The following is a 26173-nucleotide window of genomic DNA, read 5'->3' on the forward strand; positions in this document are numbered from 1 at the left end:
AGAGCTGTCTGAACAGCCACACACTGCAAGAAATTTCAACTGCATAAGGTAATTAAGGCCCTTTTTAGATAAAGAAAGGGAAGCTAGACATGGCACTGGGATATTTCTCTTCTGGGTTGAGGCTTTTGAGCTCATGGGAGCTTTTGGACGTACTTGTATGGACTCACTTCCAAAACCATGAAATACCTGCACCAGCGCGGGGGATTCTCAAAGGGTTCAGAGGGGATCAGATCGTGGGTGACAACCTTTACACCTGGGCTAGCCTGAAGGGCCTGGGCGACCACATGGTCATTTCAGATAGTTTTATCAACAAGAAAGGCGTGGGGTGACCAGTAGGAGACAAAGCCACAAAGCCAATAGAGTCGTTCCCAAATGAATCCTAAACACGGAAAGTAATTAGCATTATAGCACTTCCGTATTCCCACGCTCAAGTCAATGTTTTTTTGAAAGTGTTTTTGGCTTAGATGCGTGAAAAAAGTTCAATGGTTAACACAAGCCTATGAGATATGTATGTTCCTTTCAACGACATAAAGCTTCAACATGTTTTTAAAAGAGACAGTTGCTAACAAGACCACTAAACATCTGCACGCTGAACATTTGTTGCCTTGGGGTCTGTGTATGTTGATTTAGTTTGATCGGCTGTTGTTGTAGGGGAAAACCTAATATCAACCATGATCTATTTTGTTTGTAGCATTATGCTAGCTATTTACTTCTGGAGGGGACATTTGGGTAAGCACAGGTTAAAGTGGGTTAACAAGCACAGTGCACCACCTGGGCCTCCCGCGTGCAGGACATGCTGTGCCCCTCTGCACGCGCCTCTGTCGCCACTTCAAAACTGTGTCAGGGACAAAGCCATGTGAGGAGGATGGACATTTTTTACAGTGAGAAGCGCAACGGTGCAGCAGTAGCGCTGGCTGCCGGCTTGGGTCTGCTCACCGCCGGCTAGACTCACATCACATCCCACCCCCCAGCCTGTGGTGACACGGTTTCATCCTCTGCGAAGCTTGTAATGTGTGTTGTTCTACAGTGAGAGGGCGTGCGCTTTGAGAGGGAGGCCGAGCCAGTAAAGCGGCAGTGGGAGGGCTTCTCCGTGTTTTCGCTGGTTTGAAACATAGGAAGAAAGCAGCCTCGACGCCCACTGAACAAGGCGAAGCGCTCATCAACATTTCGCAACCACCGCCGCTGCCCTGATTAGATCCACGGAGGAACGGAGGAGAGCAGACACCCACAGACAGACAGGGGAGGACTGGTATCCTGCACAGGAACTAACACAAGGTGAGCTCCACATTTCTCATTCCTCTTTACAAATATGCATTTATTCTATGGCGTCTGGCTGGCGAAACATTGAGGAAACACAACAAAGTTATTTCCGATTTGAGGGTTTTGCTTTGTTTGTCTGTGAAAAGGTGGCAGCCGCATCCTCCTGTTTGGCTTTGTCTGCACACTTCTGCATGGGCATTGTGTTCCAGTCAGTCAGGCAATACGGAATGCATGAATGTACCAGTTATTTATCACTCATAATAGAAGTATGTACTTGTAAAAACGCTGCTTTTCATTGCATTTCTAAGATTTTGAGATATTTTAATTATTTATATTCCCACTCTTTCTTGATATTTCACATCTAAGCACAATGGTCCACAAGTATTTGTGTTAGTGCTTTATCTGAGTCCTTTGTTGTTTCACTATCAGACGTCCTTTGTGTTGTTATCTCAGTTCCTGTAGCTCCACCACAAATCTCTAATTTTCTCTCTAATGTCATTGACACCCATTGTTACAGTGATTTGTTAAAATCCAATAAGGTTTACCTTACTCTTGCAATACTACAAAAAAGAATGTGGACTTTTTGTGAGATAAAAACACTTTGGCCACATCCTTCCATGTCCAATGTTCTTTTTTAGGGTTTTAAGATTTTGATTTTGCAAAAAGCATCTTTCCTGCAGCCTCCTGTAGTGGGGAGTGCAAGGCGATAATGAAATGTAAGTGGCATACTTCCTCTCTCCGGTGTGTTTTCAGTTGCACAATAAGAATTTATAAGTGCCCCTGCTGGGCTGTCTATGTTCTGCCTGAAGAAAGAGCTTGTTGATGTTTTTAGTTTTGTAAAATGCAAGAAAAAAAAGGAAGAGTCCGAGGAGAATTCCCAGCAATCTAAATTTAAAGTTGGGTTGCACTTTGTAAACGCTGCATTCTTCTTTTGTAATTTAAAGTCTTCCTCTTCCTCCATGAATTTGAAAAAAGCCCTGTAATCCCCTTGCTTCTTTCTTTTCTTTAAATGCCTGATTTGCTGCTGCTGGACTTCATCCAACATTTAGGATGTGTCAACTCTCACTTAATTCTCTGCTAACTTAATTGCCTGCAGGATTACTGCGTTAGAATGAGAGTTTATGTCAGTTTGATTTCTTGTTCTGCAAGCTGTAAATATTCACTGCGCTCTGGGCTGTTCCCTCCTTGTCTATAAAACCATTTCCTGCATTTTTTTTTGTCCCACAGTGCGCTGACGATGGCATGCAATAGATGACAATTGGGTTATGTATAGGCAGCGTATGCGTGCTAACAACTGTATGGATTGCAACTTGTATTGACGGGCGTGGTCTAATAGAATACCTAAGGGGTTTGGTGTGTTGTTTTGACAAAACAAGGAATTTGAAGAGTGATAATGGCTGGGTTAACCTGCTTTGGGGGGGGCTTTGAGAAACCCACTTTAAAGGTTCAAGCCACCAATTTACACATTTAATTCAATGCAATCGTCTGTGTATGTTATCACGACTTTGGCTTGGAAACATTTTAATGAAAGCTTAAAGAAGTGGAAATGGAAAGGCGTGGACATTTTTCAAACCTTAAATGGTTTAACAAAAGATGGGAAACGTAAGATTGGGAAATTGTCACTATAGGCGAACTCTTGTTTGGATATGGCTTTTTGGAGATCTTCATCTTCTTAACCGGTGTTCAACAATTGATTTATGTCTATGTGCATTGGGTTTACTGAATAGGGATTAGTGTTGGTGACTCACAAGGAGACGATGTTGTTACGAGTGTAAAGAGGTCCACATGTTGCAGGAGGACTGATGGTTCAGTTCGTGTAGTCATGCCTGCACAATGTTGTACGTCCATTATAGTTTATGTTGTTTAGATCATTATTATTGAAGGAATTAGTTTACATTCCTGGAATTGCTGAGTTCACACTGGCTGATTATATTCTCTAAACAACAGTCACATGAGTCCGTAAGATGCTGGTTTTTTGGACGTAGTTGAGGGGACCTGTCAACCTGCCAGGTTAGAGAATTTGGCAGTGAGACGGCCAGTCAAAACAAAACCAATAGCTCTCTGCTCTTATGAGGAACGAGGAGGATTTGTGTATGTGTTTTTTTACAGTTTGGGATTAGAAGAAGGATTTTACCCATAAAACCAGTTTTGTCTGTCATCACTTCTTAATCTTTAACTACATCATCATTTCAGAATCTAACTGGCACTTTTTCTCAACCTGGGGAATACTGTTATAACCTATCCGATTTGCACTCACAGAAATGGAAAAGCTGCTGAGGTATTTACTGAGACATTGTGCTCTTTGTCCTAAACTAAAATGTAGAATACTGAGAGAAGGTCCAGAGCTGCAAAGAAAATAATTACCTCTGTTATTCAAATGCATCGGTTTAATTTGCTCTAGTTGTTTGAACGAAATAAGGAACTGAACATACGGAATACTAGGAATCCCTTTCATTCTCTATGTTGGTATTATTAGGAGTGATCCAAATATCCTGAGTGCTATCAGGCCCTGCAACCATTCCAACCATTTTGAAGGTTGCCATGGAAATTAACAGCAGCAGTAGTGATGAGATTTCAAATTAATATTTCCCTGTTTAATAAAGAGAGATATCTCTGCTTTTATTTCATGCAGTTTCTTTAAAAAACAACCGGATTATGCAGATTGATTGGATTTAGCTGCTGTAGCCCCTGAATCTCAGGAGGAGTATGTCACCTCATATCACCTTAACTTACCTATGTTTACTTTGCTTTATCTAACAGCTGCCTGATACCTTCTGTGAGCAGTCAGATGGAATGAAGGTAAACATTGCCTGTGAGTTTGCTGAGGCATGGTGCTTTAGACACATTCACAGCTTGAATTTGTCCTTAAGAGCTTAAGTTGTCCTGGCATCTTATTCCAGCCTTTTCATCCTTTCTATATTCCTCTTAGTTTGGAGGCGTGTGATATATTTGAAATGTGATGCTGGGAGTTTGGCAACTGAAAATATCTCAGTTTTGTTATTTGTCAAAATGAAACAGGCATGTTTTATTGGATTTCATTCTTTGAAAAGTTGAATGATGTCGTGTAAGAATTGGCATGTAGAAATGAGTTTCGTTTTAAACTGAGGAATGATTCCTTATCAATTTTCTGCACAAATGCAACCTCTTTGTTAGGCTGTCCTCAGACATTGTGGCGCTTTTAAGCTTTTAAATGCTAATGTCAGCACGCTAACACGCTCACAATAGACCACTGTATTTACTTTTCACAACCAGACATACGTAATGCACTTTTATTTTGTCCTTTTTGGGAGTTAAGATGCTCTTAGATGTAGCCTGATTTAATCAGCCATCATTGGTCACAACATATTTTCCATGATGTAGACATTTAAAATACAATACAAATGTGTGACCCCTAAATTAAATCTATCTTCACTGCAGAAGAGATTTGATTAACTGGCTTCTCCCTCAACATTGTGATTGAAAGTCGTGATGTTCTGCCGTGCTAGCCCCTCCTGGGTTTCTCAATGCATCACTTTAAATACATATGACACGTTGTTCATTAACTAGATCAATGAGTTCACGTTAGCCTCAGATTGAATATGTCCAGCTGATGTTGATGTCAGCTGATGGAGGATTCACCGCCTGCAGGATTAGCCCACATTCTCCATCAACAGATATTTCTGCCCTGCGCTGGTTGTTTCTGTAACCTCTCCGGGGACGTACAGTCCAGATCCGCGTTCCCCTCCATACATCATTTCCCACTTTATTCTACTTCCCATTTTCCAAAACTGCACCTCTGCTGTCTCCTCTATTAATTTTTCCTCTCCCCAGACAGTTGGCAGGACTGCTTCCACCTTTCCCTCTGCTTCATTTGCATCTTGGCTCCACACGGTTGCCCAAGTGCTTTCTGGGAGTCAGGTGGCTAATTGGTTCCCATCTGCTGGGAGAAAGCGGCCTTCACGGATCCTGGGTAATTTGTGTCAGGAGTTTTGCCGTTTTCATTTAGTTTCTTCCCTCCCTGTTTTAGTTTTCTTGGTATTGTCGCAGCCGGTGATCATTGAGGTGTAACTTTGACATCTTTGCGGTTGTTTTTCATTGCAAGACAAAGCATTCGGGAATCTGTTGGAACAACACGTGTGCACAAAATGCATAATTTAGTTTTTATCGTGTTACTGTGTCATTCGTCTAGTTTCCTGAGGCAAGAGGAAGGATAGAAATGAAGTAATATCTTTATTTTTGCAGCAGGTTTTATTTTGAGCTGCAGCTCTCTTCTGCTTTGCACATAACCTGTACTTCCTGCAGTCTGAGGTTTTAATTTCACAATCACTTATCTGATGCACGGGTAGTTTTCTGTGTAAAGATAAAGGTTCAAAGGAGGAAGTGCAGGTCTAACAAGTGCCCCGAAAACCAAAAACAGGAAGTGACAGGATAAAGAGACGCTTGTTGAGCTCTTTGCCACCTGAAGAGAAAAAATGTTGAAACATGTTTCATTTAGCAGACACTGCTAGCTCTCACACGGGACTGTACTTTAAATGTAACATTCAGGAGCAACAGAGAAAACCGTGTTTGATGTCTGAGGGTAGCCATTTATAAAAACACTACAGGGATTCATTTTGTAGCAACAGGATCCAAACCATGATGTTGCCATTTTAAAATTGTAATTATAGAGGCCCTATTAGGCTTTTGGGGGGGTGCATGTAAATAGTCTGCATAGGCTAAAATCCCAAAGTTCCTGACCCATCCCCCCCCCCCATTCCACATTTTCCATATCACAGTACATGTTGATGTATATTTTATATCTTGCTGAGTGATTAAAAACACTCTAGTGTTTCGGTCTGATGCCGAGCTCTCCACTGTGCCCTTCACCTCCCCTCCTCATCTCTCGGCGCATTTTTATTCATAATGTTTTGTCACATGACCCCCTCCTGAGAGCCAGTTATCGGTGATAAATCAATTTCAAGCTCTTTTTGAGAGCTTCCTGACAATTGACGGGGTGCCGGCGATGACCTTCTGTAATGAGGTAAGGTCTCCATATCTGCCTGCCGGGGGTTCCTCCTCAGCAGGAGGAAGGCAGGGCTGTATTGCTTGGGTAAATTTAATTTGCCATAATAAAAAAAAGAAGGAAAAAAGCGATATAGGAGAAGAGATGAGAAGCGGATGAGGTTTAAAGTGGCAATTGAAGGAAGATGATAAAAGTAACTGGCAGTGTTAGACCTCCAAGGTTATCCCACAAGCCGAGATGCTCCCAGAGAATTGCACACATCAGTAGATGTGTTATTTAATGCACTTATTGTGTTTTTGGTCTCTTGGTATTTTGATTGCCTGCAGCTTGTATGAGCTGCCGAGTTTCGTTGACACTCCATTTGTTTGCCTCTCTATCTAAAATGAGGCTTGCATGCATACAAACACAGGCATATAAACCCGCTGACTCGTACATCTATCCTTAGTGACAATGTTGCATGCTTCTTTGGGGGGGGAAAGGCCATGAACCTGTGCCATTTGGCTCTGCTGGCTTCCTTTCTTGCCCAGGATTGCTGAAAAAAAGATCCCATTTGAATCAATCACAGTCTCCCCGGTGTTCCCGTTGTTTTGTGGGTGTCTCCCCCGATGATAGATGCCGTTATTCCCGTTTGCAGGATGGATTGTAAACGGTGACGAATGGTGAAGGCTAATGCATCGTCTGTTGTCGGAGGGAAATCATTTACCTTGCCTTCACAATCCATTTAGTCAATGAGAAGGATAAAAGTTGGGTCTGGCAGAGGTGGTTTCACTCCGCTCATGACACTGACAGAATTTATCTGAGGATTCTGCACCTTTCACATAATACATGTGCCTTTACGGACATTAATTCATGTCGCAAAGTGCCAACTCTGTTAAAATGAGTCTGTTGGAGGTTGGTTAGTCTCCTCTTACAGCCAGGTTGGCAGCTTAACCAGCCATCATTCACCGGTCCTATTTAGAGTGATTTAATGTGGTGTAACACAGCCTCCAGCAGCCACACTGGATATATGGAGGTGTTTTTGTGAAGTCAGTGCACTTGCATGGTGATAGCAGATGTAGTTTGGCTTTTATGTCTTTGGACAGAAAACAATGATGACTTTTTCACAGCAGATCAAAGAACATGCATAACTTACTGCCTCGACAGAGCTGTGGCTATGAACCATTTGTTCTAATGTTATGATTGTAAATGTAAGTGCCAAAATGTCCTCAGCCGTTATCCTCACATTACTTGTAGAAAAGTGACTATCTTATTATTATTTACAGCACAACAACAATCTTATTTTACTCACAGCAGCCAATCCTCACATTGACAAATCTGAAACTAGGGATTGTTTAATGTTTCTGCACATTAAGTCATGCCAATCTGCGTGTGTAACACAAAGGCCCTGAAACTGGCATGAGTTAATGGAGTGCAGCTGTTATTATTACTGCCACCTGTTCTTTTCCTGCTTTTACATGCCAAGCATTTGCTTGTTCTAGTCCAATCTGTGTCTTTAGCGCATTATAACAATATTATACTTAGTTACATGTGTAATTGTGAGAAAATACATTTAGTAAAGGCTTGAACATCATTGCATGAGTGTGTAATTACGTAAAAGACCTTGCTGCAGGCTTCTTGAAATCAGTAGAGTCTGTGGAAATGGCAGCTGTGTGTGGCACGTTATCGGAAATTACATTACTGTGTGCTATGCTGCTCCTTTTAAAATCCAGCTGCAAGTGGAAACAATACCAGAGACTAGCAGATGGGCGAGTTTCCCGTCTGATAGAGATGTAGCTGCAGCATGTGTGTTCCTTTAGATAAACCCAAGTAATGGAGTTAATGGCAGCTCTCTTCTTTGGAGCACAAATCGATTTGGTATTTGGAGAACCTCAATGGGTGTTTTTCTTCCTGTGCAGTCAGGTGTGTATGAACCATGTTACAGCCTTCAGGATGAAAGTCCCTCTCCTCTGAGTCACCTGCAGGCTGTGTCAGACGTGCGTCATTGTTTCGTGCATCCTCCCTAGGATGGACCTGCAAGGTACCATCACACTTCAGCACTCTGGGTTCTTCAAAGTGCCTTTTTAATGTAACTCCGACACACCAGTGGCAATGACTTCTTCTTCTCGGGGTCAGAGGAATCATGCCTGGACATGAGCTTTACTTTTATTCTCCAGACTTCATTTCAAACGCACTAAATTCAAACTGGATCGATCAATGTAAAAAAGTATGAAATGCAAAACATTTATTTGAGGAACTACTACAAGATGTTATTTGAACAATTAATTTTACCCTTAAATTTCAACTCCGCCCTGCATTACAATGTAACTCAATGCAACCCCCCTGTCCTTGACTTCCTGCCGTAGCATGCAAAATAACCATGCTGTATTGTGCACGTTTATTTGGTCATATTGTATCTGGACCTGGTTTCGAAAAAGAGAAAAAAGACATTTGTCCAAGCAGGGAGAGACTACATCCACAATTAATTAACTGTCGTAATTATACAAGCAGCCTGTGGCGTAAGAAAGCAACTGAAGCAAAACAAATCATTGACACTAAACATGTCAGGGTCGTTATGGGTACAATACTCATCCTGCAGCCACAGACATGACGTGTTAGTCTTTTAGAGGCGTTAATAAATGTTGCAGTGACTACTGTTGTTATTACCGGGGAATAAGGAGCTTTTAATTTGACATGGGCGTGGCACTTCATCAAAGGACCCAGATATGATTGACGAGCTTGAGGTTTTATGGTCGATTTACGACGCCCGTCATAAACGGCGGGATTTGCATGATGATCCAGTGTTCGCCGGAGGAGCCTTTTTTATTTTTAGGTTTAGGTGTCACTTTTGATCAGATGCGAAAGGGATGCTGGGGATACACATCAGAGGCAGATATGGAGGATAATGGATGTGTGGTATTATAGATGGATGGGCTTGTGTAACATCAATGAGCTGTGAAGGTGCACATAACCCCCCCCCACCCCCCTCCCAGCACAGAACATTAAATAATGCATTGACGGAGCTATACAAGACCCCTGGGAGTCATTTACAGGTGACTGCACTCTGCACCTGACCTCGCGACCTTTTAATGAACTACAGCTAACAGACTGATTTTCAAAATGAACCCCTCAGGTGTAAGTGACCCCTCTCATGTGAATATAGATTAAAGCATGAAAAGTTCTTTAAAAAAATCCATTCTCTAACCACCGTTTCACGATTTCGTCCGATTATTCGGCGCCATCTGCTCGTCAGCGGTGTGTTTAGCATCAGCCAGGCACCTGACCCACTTTTCTTTTATTCCAACATCTGGGGCTGTCTGCCTCCGCCGGCTCGCAAACGCCTGCATTATTTATTATAGGGACATGACACAATCTGTGACAACCGCTATTCATGAAAGCATCATGAGAAAAAGCGGAAGCATATGGCGACTTAATGATTGCACCGAGGCTATGAAAGATATATCCACTGGTGCTGTTTTTTATTTGCTTCCAACGTCGGTCCAGTTTTTGTGCAACAAATTTTACGTTAGGATTTGACTCGGGGATTGAATTTAAAAGCTATTTCACCTCATAAAGGAACGTCTTGCTCTGGTGGCTGCAGTCAGACGGGGTATAGTGAGTTTATTTTACATTTTAGGATCTCGCAAGCTCCAGGCACAGGTTGTTAATATGGGTGGTGTCCTGGGAGGGGAAGGTCTTTGTTGAAATGTATTTTTTTCCCAGGGTGACCTAGCCTTTTTAACCTGGCGGAGCTTGTTTGGGGACATTCTGTGAAAAAAAGGCAGCATGCTGTGTTGTGTCTGTAGGGTAGAGGAGTCACAACACACGCCTGCTGTGATTGAAATTGTTTTGTTTTTTTAACCTCCTTTTTTCCTCTGATACACAAGGACAGAACCCCTTGAGGGATGTGGTTTGATGAAACTTTGGCAATGAGATCCCAAAGAAGAAGGGGAGATAAAGGAGAGAAGAACGATGAGTGATCAAGGTAAAGAGAGCAGATAAAAGTGAGACAGCAGGAGGCTCAGAGGCAGATGAGCAGCCAGTCTGTCGGACCGGCACTTTGGTCAAAGTTAAACTTCCCAACAACTATCAGAAGATGGAAAGTTTGCGTTCATTGTTCCCAGAGGATGAATCATAAGTGAGCCTCTGAATGTTTATTTAGCACTGCAAACTGATAAAGATTGTCACTACAGAAAGCATTTAAAGAGGGGTTGACCAATCACAACAGAGCCGGCCAGCTAACCAGCGAACAGACTGGGCTGTGGTTTCAGACAGAGGGTGAAAAGACCTTTTTAATCATTAATTTCACAACGTCTTTTTATTGATCAATTGTCAATGTTGTCAGCTCCTGATTGGCCAAACGTATCAATTTATTCAGGGGAAGATAGAACATAGGGAAACGGCCACTGATTTAGACCTATTTTAACCTGCTAACCATGCTGAGCTTTTGGTAGACTATATTTTACCACGTGCATAGCATTCATAAATGGAACACATTTCCTCTCTTTGTCCACTACTTGATATTTCAAATCAGATCTCTCTTTGGCTCCTTCCATTCGCACCGTAATAAAGACGTACTGCCTCTTGGATTTACCACCGCTCGCTCTGTCCAGCACTGCCAATGAGCCTGTCATCGCAGCCAAATTTATACGCTTGGCAGCGGCTACTCAGATCATTGTTGGATGTAAAACAAGTCACAGGAGGGGTGGTGGTGTGGAAATGAATATTTTTCATTTCCATTCGAGAAAGGACACCGTTCTGAGACAAGATGTGGAAATTAGATGTCATGTGTGTGATTTGCCGGTGATGGTGATAGACTAGTCTGTCTCATATATGCCCTTCTTTTGTATAGTCCTAAACCAAAAGTTCTCTCCTGTATTTTACAGTCAAAGTAAAAGTCCCCGGGAGTTTCACACATGCTCCTCACAAGATAACAGAAACAATGTCATCCCGGCCACAAGGGAGTCTGCAGCAGCATCCCATTTACTTCATCCATCACAAATCCTCCACTGGGGCTCTAATGTGTCTCCACTGCCACAGGGAAGCGCTTCACTGACTCCTCACCCCCCCTCACCCCCCTTTGTTCTTTCAGCTTTACCTGTTTCAAGTCTGAATCAGAATCACACAAACAGACAAACTGGGCCACGCAGCCTTCCGCTACATTGGACATCTGTGTGTGTGTGTGCGTGTGCGCGTGCGCGCGTGTGTGTGTGTGTCCATGTCATGGGGTATCTGACCCTTTTTGACACACACTTAGACACAAACACACGCAGATGGGCGAGAGGATTGCTGAGAAATTGCGGAGAGAGTGATAAAGGTAAAGTTTTGAGAAATAAATCCAAAGTTAACTTCATATCAAATACTTTACAAACAATAATGTATGCCTGTCAAAAGAGGCATTATAAAAGTGGAGCTTCTTTAAATGTTATTCAAAGTCAAAGAAACCTTTTGTTTTTATGTGACAGTAAAAGAAAATCTGTGGTTAATTGAACTTGTTTTGATAATGAAACACGAATGGAAGCCTTTCGGTGACGTCTGCAGAACAACAAATGCTCACTGCAATGCATTGAAGTAGCAGAGGATTTGAACCCGCACGCCCCCTTTTATTGTTGTATTTGCTGTGTACTGAAGCATCAAAGCAGGCATGTCAAACACATCAGGTGCCCCCCCCCCCCACTCTCTTTCAGCTCCAGACCCCCATTACTGAGGGAGCAGATTGTTTTCGTCCTCGTGAGCATGTTTCCACACAATTTGAATTAATTGGATTGTAAATTGATCCTACTTTGCAGCCACAACCCTGGAAGCCAGAGCTTTGGCTGCACACAAGAGTTTAATCTGAATACTAAATGTTATTAAATGCTCCCCTGTTTCGCTTGTGTAGGACAGTGTGTACCTGGTTATGAGAAAGGAGCCCCAAGGACCTATCGCATTCATTGGGCACCAGCATGATATAATTCAGTAATTAATTGCCTTAGTGCCTGGATGGCGCTGTAATGGTTTAAAGATAAACAAAATGATTTGCCTTCACAACGCTGCTCTTCTTGTCTTTCCATCTGAAAAGGTGAGCGGGAGAACATGCAGTTGCAAACGTAATGTTTTTATAATGAACCGATAAGAGCCTCAGGGTTATGCAGTGCCACATGTTCCTGTTTCATATATTCATTTTGAGATAAATCCTTAAATGTCACCTATGAATATGTAACAACAGGAATATTTCATGGCTAATTATATTTTATTTTCCGCATGTTTTTGAATCTTTGCACAGCTGAAATGTCTTTTTTAATTATTATCATTTCCTGATTCAACAAAGAACACCTTTATTTTCTCTATGCTCCACCGGTAGCATCATTTTGAATCCCATCCTACATATTGTGCTTCTCTATTCTGCGTGCAGCACCTCTGCTACTCATCTCGCCTGCTTTGCTTACACAGCCGAGGCTCAGAGGGAACTGCTGACGCTCCTCACAATGTAGATGACAGGATAAAAAGAGAATGAGACCGAGTGATGGCGGATGAATGAGGGGGGAAAAAAGGAGCAGGGAAAGCAGAAAGAATGGAGGGAGTGATAGAACGAGAAGTGAAAAGGCCAGGGAGGAAGGATAAGCCATGTCTCCCTTGTCTTGACATTTCTCTCTGTGTCTCCTGGGAATGAAGACCCTGATATAAATGTTCCTACTGATGATGGAGTGGGACAGCGAGTGAGGGGTGGGGGTGGAGGAGAGTGTTTGATGTGCATTAGTTATTACACGCAGCAGAGTCGGCCCATAATTTGGTTTCAGGTTGATGTAATTAAAGCGTCCGGGCCTCAGCAGTTTTCTCCTGGCTTATTTGTTTAGGAAGCGCTGATTCCCCTAACGACGGCGCTACAGTGACTCTGCTGACTGTTGCTGGTGGTCATGGCAACAGGAGGGCCCACAGGTGTCCATGTTGGTGTCTGTGTCGAGCTAGCTCCTCCCTCAGTAGCCTTGATTTAAATTCAGCACCTGCAGCAGGTGTGGTAATGAGACATCTTGCTTTGACAAAGAGACTATATGACTGCATTTACATCTGTCACCAAATATTGAAAATATGTTCATCACAGGTTCCCAAAACCCATTGATTGTAGCAGATATCTGGCATATTGTTCATATTGTTACCAGAAGGGTGTCAAATAACGTTAAATAAATAGGATACATATTCCACAAACAAATATCTGGTGGCACAAAATCCAATTCACTTTTCAAAGCTGCACTAAAGCTTTAGAGGAAAATTCAACCTAGATAACAAAATGAGGCTGAACAGTGAGTGTTATTCATTCACAATACCTGAGCCAACACGGATTACTTCCAAATCATTTCTGGCATGTTTTATGAAACATATCTTTGCTCACAGGAAGGAAAGAATGTGTTGGTTGACTCTGTTCATCAGAAATCTGTTGCACCCGCGATTTCTGGGCTTTTGGTTTGAAGTTCTCTTGGTGTTGCAGATGTTTATGAAAGATACCTCTCTCTAGAGTGTTTGAAGTTGAGCTTTGAAGGCTATGTCAGGATGATGACACTTTGTACTGCCTTCTTAAATTAACTTGTTAAAGCGCTGCTGAAGTTATAACCAAACAATTTCCCAATTTTTACCAGAGTAATATGGCTTCTTCAAGAAAAGCATATTTTCCTAAGGTGCCCTTTGAAATGGCTTCCATTACCTCTTTTATAATTCAACGACTTTGTAGCGTTAAGTCTGACAGTTCTGCGGCGCCACACTGCAGCTTTTGCGATGGTTTTCTGCACGCAGCGTTTGATAAAAAGGAAAGCTTTATCTGCATCCAGAGGCCTAACCTCAGAGGGTCATGCGACTGATCCCCACAGCTCTGCTTCCGCCCAGACAGCCGATGATAATCTGTCCACTCCTCGGGTGGCCTGAGGGAAGCAGAGGCTGGCTGTCTGATCAAACAACGCTGTCCTTGCCTTACCTCGCCACTTTTCTAGCTTTGTTGCAGAGAAATTAACCAGTGGGGAAAAGCGCCTAACCAGGAGCATGTGGGGTTTCCATTTTGCGAGCTGCAGGTTTGCTAAAGGCAGAATCTGTAAGTGGTATCGACGTGTTTCCCTTGATCTCCGAGAGGAAATGAGCTCATGTTTTCTGTGCACTAGCTATATTTGAAATCCCACCGGCAGGATTGAATCTGCAGGATGTCCACACTTGGCCTCCAAATGAGTGTTTGCATGTCCTGTGGCTGTGTTTACTTAATGCCGTACCAGACAGGCTTTTCATGTATAATTATGCCCAATTACAGCAGACTAAATCCCTCACCAGGACTGCAGCAGGAAGGCGGTGCCAGCCTTCTCTAATGCAGATTTCTGTGTTTGTCGGAAGCAAATTCTGGTGTCTGTTTGGACATCACTGCAGGAAATGTTGTTACTGAGTGAGCTGGATCACCAATGCTTGGTTTCAAGCCATTATAGACTCCCCTTCTGGATCACTACTCTGGAGCCACATATATGCATTACAACCCTGTGGAGCTTTGTACAGTAATATTCAAAACTGTATCTTTACTGTGTTTCATTTCATGACCGTGAAATCCCTCAAATCCATCTCTGACTGGAGCTTTGTATCTGAGCACATTTTATGCCTATTTGGGCAGCTTTTGTGTCTTCTCATCCATACTGGAATAAATATTCCATCCCAACCGTAAAAGCAAATGGACAATAATGAGCTTTTAACTTAACCTTTCTGGCTTCATCCTGTTTTTTCCATTATTCCAAGGACTGTAAAATCTCCTTTTCTCATGCTTTCATCAGACGTAACCACCTGTTCAAAGTTGCTTTGTTGTAGCAGAGCATAGATGGAGACAACAAAGGATTTTTTGAGGAGCCAAAGTGAAAGAAACGCAGATAAAGACTCTGCTTAGGAATTGAGTCTCTGTACTGTATGTGGCACAGCATCTTTTTAGGCTGCAATGCTTGTTAGTTCCGGAGTTGTATGACCCATATCCCTGACTTAAAGGGTCAATTTGCATATGCCCACTTTTAGAGTTCATTCAGGATCTAAAAAAAGCTTGATAGATGTCGATCTTTTTGGGCGTCTTATATCCTAATCCAGCTCGTCATAGTCCCGGGGCGTTTGTTCGTCTCTTGCTGTCAGATCGCATGTTGGCCTGTTGATTGAAACACGCCCGCAGTCTGACTCCGCTGCCTGGCTGACGACACACGAGAGCAAGCAGCTGATTTATGACCTCTGTAGCACACCAACACTCCTGCTGTACAACTCCTCTCCCATCTGCTTCCATTTGTTTTGTATTTCGGTGTATTTCGTTTGACATTGACCCCAAAAAACTGGACTATTTTCCCCCTCACACCGGAGGCTGTTCAGCTCTCACTTGCTGAGTATGCATTGCACTCTCCATTGACTGCATTTGCCTCCCATTGACTGCCTTTGTGTGTGACGTCCTTCCACGACCATCTCCTGGTGTGTCCCTGGCATTGATTAACTCTGCGGTGCCTCATCAGAGCTTGTTATCCTGTCAATTTCCTCACCAGCTGCTCTAGTCATTAACATTTAGGTTACTGTGAAACTGCTACGCCAGGTGTTACTGTAACATCCGCACCTGTGCTGCTGTCAGGAGCGCAGAGTGATGATGGGAACAAAAACACTGTCAAGTCTGTTGTTTATTGTGAAGCTCTTGGAGATTATTTAATCAACGAAGTGTGTCAAGATGCACACACCTATAACTGTCTTTTTAAGATATGTATCGATGCAATATCTGTGACATCGCCCTAAGGACTCCGCGCACGCTTCTGCCTGGAGTGTGTGTTTGTACTCAATGCCATTTTGTCAGCTGCTTCTGGCAGAAACTCAAAATGTGTGGAGCTGATCTCCGCTGAGAAAGTGGCAAACCACCATGGCTGTGTATGATAGACAGAGACAGCTGTCAATCAAGCCAACAAACATAACCCCCATTTAAGCCTCAATATGTAGGTCTACTTCACGTACTGTAATATTAAATGTCTCACTCATTAGAACAATGTCACATTTCGTGTAGCCTACATAATTCACAGTCATTGTGTTCCAGTTAATTTCTACTATATATCCCAGAGCAATATGAGGCTGTTAATCAGAACACCTTTCTGGTATTAATCTAAAAAAGGTATTCTCACTATTCATCTACTATAGGCTATCTCATTTGAGAAAGTAGAACCAGAAAATGTTGACATGTTTTGTTCAGAACTACACTTCAAGGACAATAAAAAGCATCAGCATGGTTGCCAAATAAAGAGAATAAGGCATACTTAATTTTATTACAAACCGATTTATCGATGCACAAAGGGAGATGGTTCTGTTCGGGTTGAAAGTGTTATAATTGAACCCTGGACTGCTCATTTAGCAAATGCTGGCTAATTAAATCTTCAGTAAATCAAGTGATGAAACAGTTTGATGTGTTATGCGATTTCTCTGATAGCTACTCTAATAAATCTATCTGACACAAAAGCTTTTTGTCATAATGTGTAGGAGGAAGTGCTGGAGTAAATCCATCTGAATTCCATGTTCCCTAACTTCTGCAGAAGGAAGGACAGCGTGTCCTTTGTCGTGATGTACTTTTAATGTCTGCTACATGTAGTTGAGCACTCCAATAACGGCCCTCACTGTCAGCTGCAGGTCTGATGGCTTTTGTGGAAACCAATTGCTTTCTGTTTTTACCTCGGGCTTTCCATCAGCTGTGCTCTGTAGCAGATTGTGCTTTTCATTAGCCGCGTAGCTTGAAAGCATGTGCAGAAGGCTGCTTGAACACAGGTAGACGCTCCCATATTTGGCTCCAGGAGACACTGTTGAAGGTCACTCCTGTCCGATGTGTATGTACACTGTGTGTGTGTTTTATGTTTGACATTTGTCTTCTTTTTTTTTTTTTTGTGCACTCCTCGTTCTCTGGGCTGCAGGGCTCTAGTATCCGGCAACAAGTGTGGAGGTTCAAAGAGAGATATGGTGCTCCAAAAGAGAGTGGTTTTGGGGATGGAGAGGGAGGTAATCACAGGTTCGTCAGCGAGGGTGCGTTTGATGTCAGCGCTGGGTGAAAGGCATCTCTCAGCTCCGGGGATTAGAGAAAATCAAATGAGGCTCTCTGGGTCTGTTCTCAATTTCTTTCTTTCGCTTTTCAACCCACCACAACCCTGTTCGAAATACATTCAACATAACACTTTTTTTGAGGACTAAGCATCCAAGGAACTGTTAGAAAATGCCCTTCATGCTGTATGAAACTCAAGCATTTACCCAAACAGACAGCTTTTGGTGGAATCTTGTTGTGGATTTCAGTCAAACCTAGAAGAAGGAAACCAGGCAGAAAGGGAAATATCCAGATCTCAAAACAAAACAAAATAAAACAACATTGAGTATCCTAGAGTTTAGACTGTTGGTGGACTTATTACTATTATAAACCAAACGATAAATAAGAATTATAAAGAACGCTATGCAGTTAGATCTGACTATTAAATTGTGGAGTAGAAGAGGATTCAAGCACAGCCTTAGCTGACCTCGCAGTACACTACACACCACACGTACACACACATGGACACAATGACCGACACCATCCAGCTCTAATCCTGACAAATTGCCACCACAGTTACTGCAGAGTCTTTTTCTAAAGCCCTTTATCTGCCGCTCCCGCCCATCCACCACCACACGAGACCGGAGATTCATTCTGGAATCTATATCCCCCCCCAACAGGGGCCATTATCTTAAGTGAGTGTCGATAGGGTGCTCAGAGGCGTTCTCCTTTTTTCTTCTCCATTGTTCAAATGAGCTTGAGTCATTTCAGCGTGTGTATGTGTGTTCTGACATGTGACCCAGCCCGTGTAAGTGCTGGTGATTAACTAGCCTCTGTAATCTGCTGCACGTATGTATGTGAGAGTGCTGCAGGGCTCTGATGTCGGAGCTTCTGTTATCATTCCTCACGTCGTTACCAGCATCACAAGGTCCCGCCCAGCCATCAGACGCTCCAGCTCTCTTTAATAAAGCTTATTTATTTGGCAACATCTGGGGACATTTTCTGAAGGATGATTGTAGTAGAAACTACTGAAAGCTGTCCTTTTTTAAAAGTGAGTGTTAGAGAGCCAAGGTTCCTCCGGAGAGAATTTCTCTTTTATGTGTTGATTTAAAGTCCCCCAAACTTCACCAAGGACTGGATCTTGTTTCAAAACCACTTTGTGTTCCCCGTTCAGCTTTCTCTGGAGAAACACAAAAGCTTCAGGGCTGTTTGTTTGTGCAGAAACTGAGAGCATATGGTTGTAATAAGCATTTGTTGTACACATGGAGCGCCTTGTTAGCGTAGCAGTTAACGTGCATGCCACATAACCTCCCAGATTTGATTCCAACCTTGCGACCCTTGCACGCACAAATCTCTCTCTCCCCCATTTCTCTACTGTCATCTGTCAAAAAAATAAAACAAAAAAAAGGATGAAAGGATGCTACTTGTAACCGCTTGTTGTCCTGCCAAAATCTGTAGAATTATCCAGCACCGCTGAGTTCAATAACTTCAAGTTCAACAAGCATTTAAGCACAAGTCACTAAAAAACTAAAAATAAGAAGAGAAGGTAGAAACTCTCCCCTTGACTTTTATCGTTTGTCCTTCATCATCGTGATTTTTGGCCGTCGCCATTTTTTTGTTCAACCATATGTGACCGTTGGAGCAACCAAATGATAAAGAACACATTTTATGGGACCACCATGTTAGAATAACATTATTAAACGGCAAATACAAAGTAAAAAGGGTTAAAGAGAGCCCCGATGGAAAAACACCATGTGGTGGCGACCTGTCAGTCCCAAGTTAGCCCCACCCTAAGGCCCTATACCCTATATCCTAATTTATGTCACTTTTAATGGAACCATAATTAACTAAATTAACATTTTACTGGGCATGTGTGGTCTTAACTGACTAGTGTTTTATCTATTTACACCATACTGTAGGGGGCAGTACAGGGACTGTGAGGTCACCCCTGTAAAAGTAAATTAGCAGGAGGCTGACAGCAGACTCCTTTAGGATCAGCATGTGGTCCGTCCTGATGGATTTGTCTCCATCCGTCAGAGGAGGACCTGACCCATGACTCGAGAGCGATGTGCCAATCAGAGTATCGACCCATTTGTGTTTTCACAAGCCGGAGGTGTCCGTGCTGGCATCAGTCTCTGTGAAATGTTCCTCTCCTTGGCTCAGCGTCAAATGTGTCCTCAGCCTCGTGGCTGTCTGTCTCACTAAAAGAGATGAGGAGGGAGAGCGAGGGGGAGGGAGGGTGCGAGAATAGCTGATAGAAGACATCACGGCCATTTCTCAAACAGGAAGTGTAGTAGCAGGTGGCCCGGCACACACTTCTGCAGCACATACAGAGAATACTTGACTTTAGAAACGTTAATGATAAAAGCCTGTAAAGCAGTTAGTCCTTTGCTCCGTTTAATGTATCTTACGTTTGAATGTGTGTTTTATAACACAACCATTTCCCTTTGTCCTTCCAGGGACACTGCAGCTGTAACTTAATGATTTCTACTATCTACAGTCCTTTCCTCACTTTTTCAAGATTTCAATTTACTTCATAAAGGGGGATTAAATAGTCTTAATTGGTTTATACTCAAATGATTTAGGATTATAATAAATAAGTATTTCAACTTGCTTGAAAGATGGAATTATGGGGGGAAAAGGAAAGCTCTCTTAAAGGACGTTCTGCTTCCTGCAGGACATGAGGACATGCTAAATGTTTTCAGTCCACTTGCAGCTAATAAGCACTATTGATTCCTAATTATAGTTCAGGCTATGGAACAATGTCACTGATGCCTCATTGATAAGTTGTGAAGAGGTTTAAGGACATTATTGGATATTCATTAGCTCCACTGTAATCCATCTGAGCCATTTATCTTTGTATAACCGTCCTGACTTATATCCTCTTATAGCCTGATGATTATTGGTGGCTGATATGGTTAAAAGCTCCATTACATAATTGTACATGATATTTACTATTGCAGTGTTGATAATATATGTAACATCCTGAAAGTTCAGTTTACTAGGATGGTTGTTAACAGTGATACACATGTTTGTAATACTGTACCTGTGCTGGAGAGATGCACTGTGCAGCAATGTGTATGGGATCCATTGTGATTGAGGCTTAAGCAGTGAAGTGAAGGGACTGCTATCGGCAGAGAAATGGCAGCCTGAGATGACCCACATCTACATTCACCTGACAGGGACCTCTAGCTGCTGTCTGAATTATGAGTCCTGTCTGTCAGGACCGCAGTGAAAGGCTGAGGCAGCACCATGTTGTAATAGAGCCACAGGGTGGAGGCTGTGTGGGTGGATGGACGGGTCAACAAGGAGTGTGACTTTGACATCCAAACACTGTCCTTTTATTTAGAGCCCATGCAGGATTTGGATAGAGCAACTGATCGGGAATATTTTTCTCTGATTGCAATATTATTTGCGATAGATGGGTGAGATTAGATTATCATTTTTGTAACATTTGCCACATGACCAATGAAAGATATTTAAACAACATCAATCTATAAAAAATGAGTCCGGCAGTCAACATATTTATGAGTCCTTGGCCTAGATACTTAACCCAAAATTGCTCCAATTGGCCATCAGTGTGTGTGAGTAGTTGACTAACACAAAGGTCCTTTGTGGGGTCGTAACGACGGTAAATGTCCATATAAATGCAGTCCATTTACCATAGTTGGGCAATGTCTGACATTATCACTTCTTTGGTTTGGCTTTGTTTGGGCTCATTGTTCATGGGACAGTGCATTTACATTCAAACTGAAACAACATACAGGATTCAGTCTCAAACATTTGTTTAGTTAAACATGAGCTTTACTGGACCCACCCACAAACAGCACTGGTGCTACCTGCAGCAGGACAACAGCTGTAGGTGTATCTGACCCCTACATGTTTCAGGCTGAGTGAACTAACAGTCTGAACACAGGAGGCCTACAATACATCCAGTAGAGAGAGAAGGACAGCTGTTTCTGTTCAGGGCTGATGTTGACATGCTGTCACCCCACCATCTAAAGGCTGGATAATGTTTCGACCCACATTTCCGGAATCCATTTATGATTTGGACTGATTGGACCTGGTTTGACTGGATTTGATTCCCTCTGGGTGAGTTTATTTTGGATATGCAATTGGAAAAATAATCAGCAATTTGTTGATGGATTTCAATCCCTTTTTGTGTATTCCAGAAGGGACTGCTCTTAAAGGCAGTTCAGTTCACTAAAAATGCTGAATTACACGACATTTGAAAACACATTTTCCTTATGGCTGAATATTTACTCCATAATTAAGACTTTAAACAAAATCAAGTTGTCAGAAAGTGTTTAAAGACACAAAAATAGGCAGTTTATCAAGAAAAAATGCTCTGTTTCTTCTGGCGTTACTGATTCTCTTCGCCTGACAACTTAGTTTCGCCCTGGAAAATCAGACGTGTGTGTATAGGAGAGATTGCTTTGTGAAGTAGATGAGTGGGTTTCCCCATAATTATCAAGTCGGAGAAAAACATCAAGGTGTTAAGGCTGACAAGGTGACATGAAACAGTTTGAGGGCACGACTCTAAAAATACACCATCACCTCTTCCCTTCTCCCACCTCTGGTCTTTTAGCCTCAGCGAGTGCCTCGGAGCGCGGTTTTGACAAAACTGCAGCGATATGACAATTCCTGTCTCCTTCATGCTAGATCACCCGTCTGCGCTTCAAATTGACTGCGAGCCTCTTGAAAGACTTCGCTCTAAGCGTCGCCACGAGTGAGATAGATGTGGGAGTGGAGGTGCAGGTTGAACAGAAGAGAGTACGTGTGATGAATCTGAAATCAGGCTGTTTTGGAGCATCCAGTGAAAGTGTTTTTTTTTACCTCTTTTACCCTGAACCTGCTGAGTTCTTTAAAACTGTAGATGGGTCTTATCCTAAACACACATTCAAAAACACGAGCATACACACACACACACACACGCTGTGCTGCTCGCTGATGTGCGAATGATCTCACACTCAGTCGCGGGAGCAGGGGTCGTGATGCGTTCGCTGCCTGCTGCGTCACCCCATGCTAGATAGACTCGAGCAGCTGCAAAAAGATGCACAATGTGAAAACCTGTCTTCTCAGGTAGCCCCCTCGCCAAGAATGATTTTAACTTACCGTCTCCTACCAGGCTCAACAAGCAGAAACCCACACACAGGTAGAAAAACCTTATGGATTAAACACTTTTAAAAAATGTCTTTTTACAGCCGTTCGACCTCTCCTCTGTGGCAATACCTTCAATCCCCCTCTCTCAGTGGTTAACCCTTTTATTGAATAAGTAGATTCAAGTGTTTATTTCCAAAGTGGGATATCAGAATGTTTACACTTGTATGGAATTTGCTTTCGTGGTAAAATCATAGAAAGAAAATTAGGATGTTTTTTACTTTCGGTCACATCCCGAAATGGTTTCCTTAAGTGGCCCTAATCCTCTCCCGTAGGGATAAACTCCATTTGAAAGAAAACATGTTTTTCCATGAATGGAAAAGGCACAGTATGGCCTACAGTTAGCATTCTGAGTCACCTTAATATCTTTTCTCTCATCCAGGCGTCTTTGTCATCATTTGAACTTTTCAGGAGTTTTATTGTCGAAGTGGAAATAACAACATGTTGACTGCACCATTGTCTCCCAGTTATTAATAGTTTTTAAATAATCCTCATTTCCATAAGCAGCCTTGTAGCTTAATTAAAAGTGTCAGTGTTTGTTTGAAGTTTTGGCAGCGCTGCTGTGCACGCCTTTATCTCAGGCCTCCAGGATCTTTATTTGAATCTGTAGATGGAGATCAGGCCTCCAGCTGCAGAAATCACAGCGTTCACCTCTTTCATCTGCTTTGAAAAAATGCACATTTCTCAGAGCAGAAGATGCCTCTCATCAAAGAGCGTTGAGGAAGGGTGATTTGTTTTGCTGATGAGAGTTTTTGGACTCTTGTGTGACCTCGCCCAGGATTAATTGGATAGTTTAGCAGAATGCACGTGCATACAGGTGTTGCTATAGTTGCATAGGGCGGTGGTGGCGAAGTCCATAGGGGCTTGGCCTGGGAACTGGAAGGTCACCAGTTCAAGTCCCCGAAAGACCAAGTGCCACCGTGGTGTCCCTGAGCAAGACACTGGTTACCTACACTGCTCCCCGGGCGCCGTACATAATGGCAGCCCACTGCTCCTAACACTAGGATGGGTCAAATGCAGAGACCGCATTTCGTTGTCCTAGTACTTGTACTCTGTGCAATGACAATAAAGTTGAATCTTCATCTTCATAAGAACTTACCTCAAGTCTAAATTTGTCGTGGATTAGTTCAATCTCCTTTGGCAGTGGACTGTGTTTAAGTGCGTTCAAGAACATTCTGAGGTAATCAGCACAGTCTCTCCTTCCTTTCGCCCTGGGTGGACTTGTTGTTAACTGTAGAAAAGGTCTTCTGTGTATTTGCTGAAACCAAATACCAGGAGAAATGTAGTGGATAAACACCACCACACTCCTCCTGTTGGGCATTCGTCCCGTTGGTGCAGGAGTTGGTGTCATGCTCCGGCAGATTGGCGGTACCGCGCTCATCCAGCAGCACTGCCTGACGCTCGCTGGCTCCTCAAGCTGGAAATTGCCATAATGTGTCCTGCAGTGGTCGGCTGCACAGGCGTCTATCAGAGGATCCATCTGTGCTGAGCCTACACACACACACACACACACACACACACACACACACACACACACACACACACACACACACACACACACACACACACACACACACACACACACACACACACACACACACACACACACACACACACACAGAAGCAAACACAATGCATTGCACGTCAAACAATACAAAATGAACTCTATTTCAGGAACACAAGAACATATATGAGCCTTCTGACAACTTCCACTCCAGATTTTGGATTCCCTGGAAAAATGGGATTACCCCCATTTATGTGGTGATGTTCACACTCTAGCAAAGGTTAAGATGTAATTAAAAGTGCATTTAGCAACACAGCTATAAGCAAGCTTAATCTTTTATGCACCTGTGGCAGTTTGTGCATTGAAAAATTACCCAACTTCCAGCCAAAGTTTTATCTTGATTAAGAAATACATAGTTTGCTCACTTTCAGGTTCTTATTAGTTATTCGTTGCCTCTACTGTGACATCTAAAGGCTTTCATGTTCAAAAAGCTCTTCTCATACTGCCTGTGCTGCAGCACCCTCTGTCTGAAACCAGAGCCCAGTCTGCTCTGATTGGTTAGCTGGCAGCAGGAGTGTTACTTAGTGATGTCGCTATGTTCAGGAAGTAAATAGTCCAATGGAGGCGTTTCAGAGAGAGAGAGAGACTCCCTTTGGAGGGAACACAGGGATTTTAGTCTTTACAGACCATTGACATGCACTAACCCTATATAAGTCTATAGGAAAGGACAAACTCCAAAAAGCACTAACTTTGGAGATATCTCAAACTCAAATTAATTGAAATTTGTTTCAGTTCTTGCTTTCCATAGACACTAACCTCCAATATGCATCTCTCCTTTAAACTTGACTTAAATCAAAACGCCATCAACACACAGCCCTTTAGTAGAAGTGAGGATCAGCACTTTTTTATTGACCATAATCCATGCTGTACCCTCAGTCAAGGACAGCCTGCTCTCTGTCCTTCTCGCCTGTGCAGTTAGCATGAGCGTATATGAAAAATGAGCCTCAGTGTGAGTTAATTGATGAGCTCTGGATTAGCACACAGGCGAACTGTGGAGCATGAAAAGCAGCTGCTGTTGCCCTTTAGCCCCAGCCGCTCCCGCATGAGTACTTTAGCTGTGTCCTACAAGTACTCGACTCCCATCCAAAATGTGTGGGTGAGGAAATCTGCACTCCAAGTATATGCAAACGCTGGCTCAGCACACCGCCTAACAATCAACACTTAGCAGCAACACATTTGATTTGGCATATTATGCTGTAACGTTTATCTTGCTGCAACATTTCATGATCGAAACATGTAAAGATTTATCGAGCGTTCTGTTACCACCTCAGCTTTTATTTGCTGATGGAAAACTAAAAGCATATTGAGACACATTTCATACTTTAGCATGCATAGTTGACAGGCAATTAGCATAACATCAAAACAAGCAACCCCTGCGTCCCAGCACAGTGCATTTATCTGTCAACTGGAAGTGAGTGAGCCTCCCTTGGTGCATAATGGAAGGGCCACAAATCACATTGACAGGCTCAAATCAAATGGAGCTTCAGTTTCATTTTTCTGCTTTATTTAACATATGAAATGTGCTGCTCGTTTTCTCACGCCGCTGTTTTAATATGTGATAGAGGAGAGATGGCGTGTTTGGGGAAAAGAAGATGGCATATTTGAGTGCCGTTGAGTGATGGCTTTAAATTTTGATGGACTCTGTTAAAGTCTCATGAACATGGGCATCAATCCAGAAGCGATTTTTACGGCTGCCTCGTTTTTATATGTTTTCTATATGTTCTAGATGTTTAAGCTTGCTAACACACAATGACTGTTCAGCCAAGGACAAAGGATACGATCTGTGTCACTACAACACATCCTGAAAAGGTGTATTATTTCCAACAGATATTCAACGTGTACACACAGGTCGAGTTAAAAACATGTTCATATATTCCAAGATTTTCTAAAATGTGTAGTTGCAAAACTCCTGTATCCGTCTGCTGGAGAAATATAAATTAGTATGCTACCGACTGAAATTCACATAAGCCGAAAAGCCCTACCTAATTTAGGTATCTGCTTTCCGCTTGCTTTATATTAACACAAGTCCAATAATGACCCAGCATGCATGATATGAACAGACATCACACTGTGCATCATCATCTTGCCGACCCTCACCGGTTCAGTCCACCTGAGGGTTTGCAGATTAACTAGTTTCTCCTCCATGCTGCTCACAGCCAACCTCCCACTGATCGCAGGTAGTATAATATATGGAGCTGGGTGGATCTGTGTGTGTTTGTGA

The 26173-nt window shown here is 42.7% G+C and overlaps 1 protein-coding gene across 2 annotated transcripts in view; it reads left to right on the forward strand.

Annotated features, from left to right (window-relative positions):
* Positions 1 to 1030: 1030 nt before the first annotated feature.
* rnf152 (ring finger protein 152) overlaps positions 1031 to 26173 on the forward strand; it is a 32676-nt gene continuing 7533 nt past the window's right edge. Inside the window, exons 1-2 of one of the 2 annotated variants that reach the window (XM_063873871.1) lie at positions 1035 to 1275; positions 4021 to 4059. The gene's annotated coding sequence lies outside the window, so the exon portion shown is untranslated. Of the gene's footprint in view, positions 1276 to 4020; positions 4060 to 26173 lie in introns of both variants that reach the window. The other variant, XM_063873870.1, reaches the window with a different exon arrangement.

This window comes from Eleginops maclovinus, chromosome 21 (genome assembly GCF_036324505.1).
Source record: "Eleginops maclovinus isolate JMC-PN-2008 ecotype Puerto Natales chromosome 21, JC_Emac_rtc_rv5, whole genome shotgun sequence".
NCBI classification, from domain to species: domain Eukaryota; kingdom Metazoa; phylum Chordata; class Actinopteri; order Perciformes; family Eleginopidae; genus Eleginops; species Eleginops maclovinus.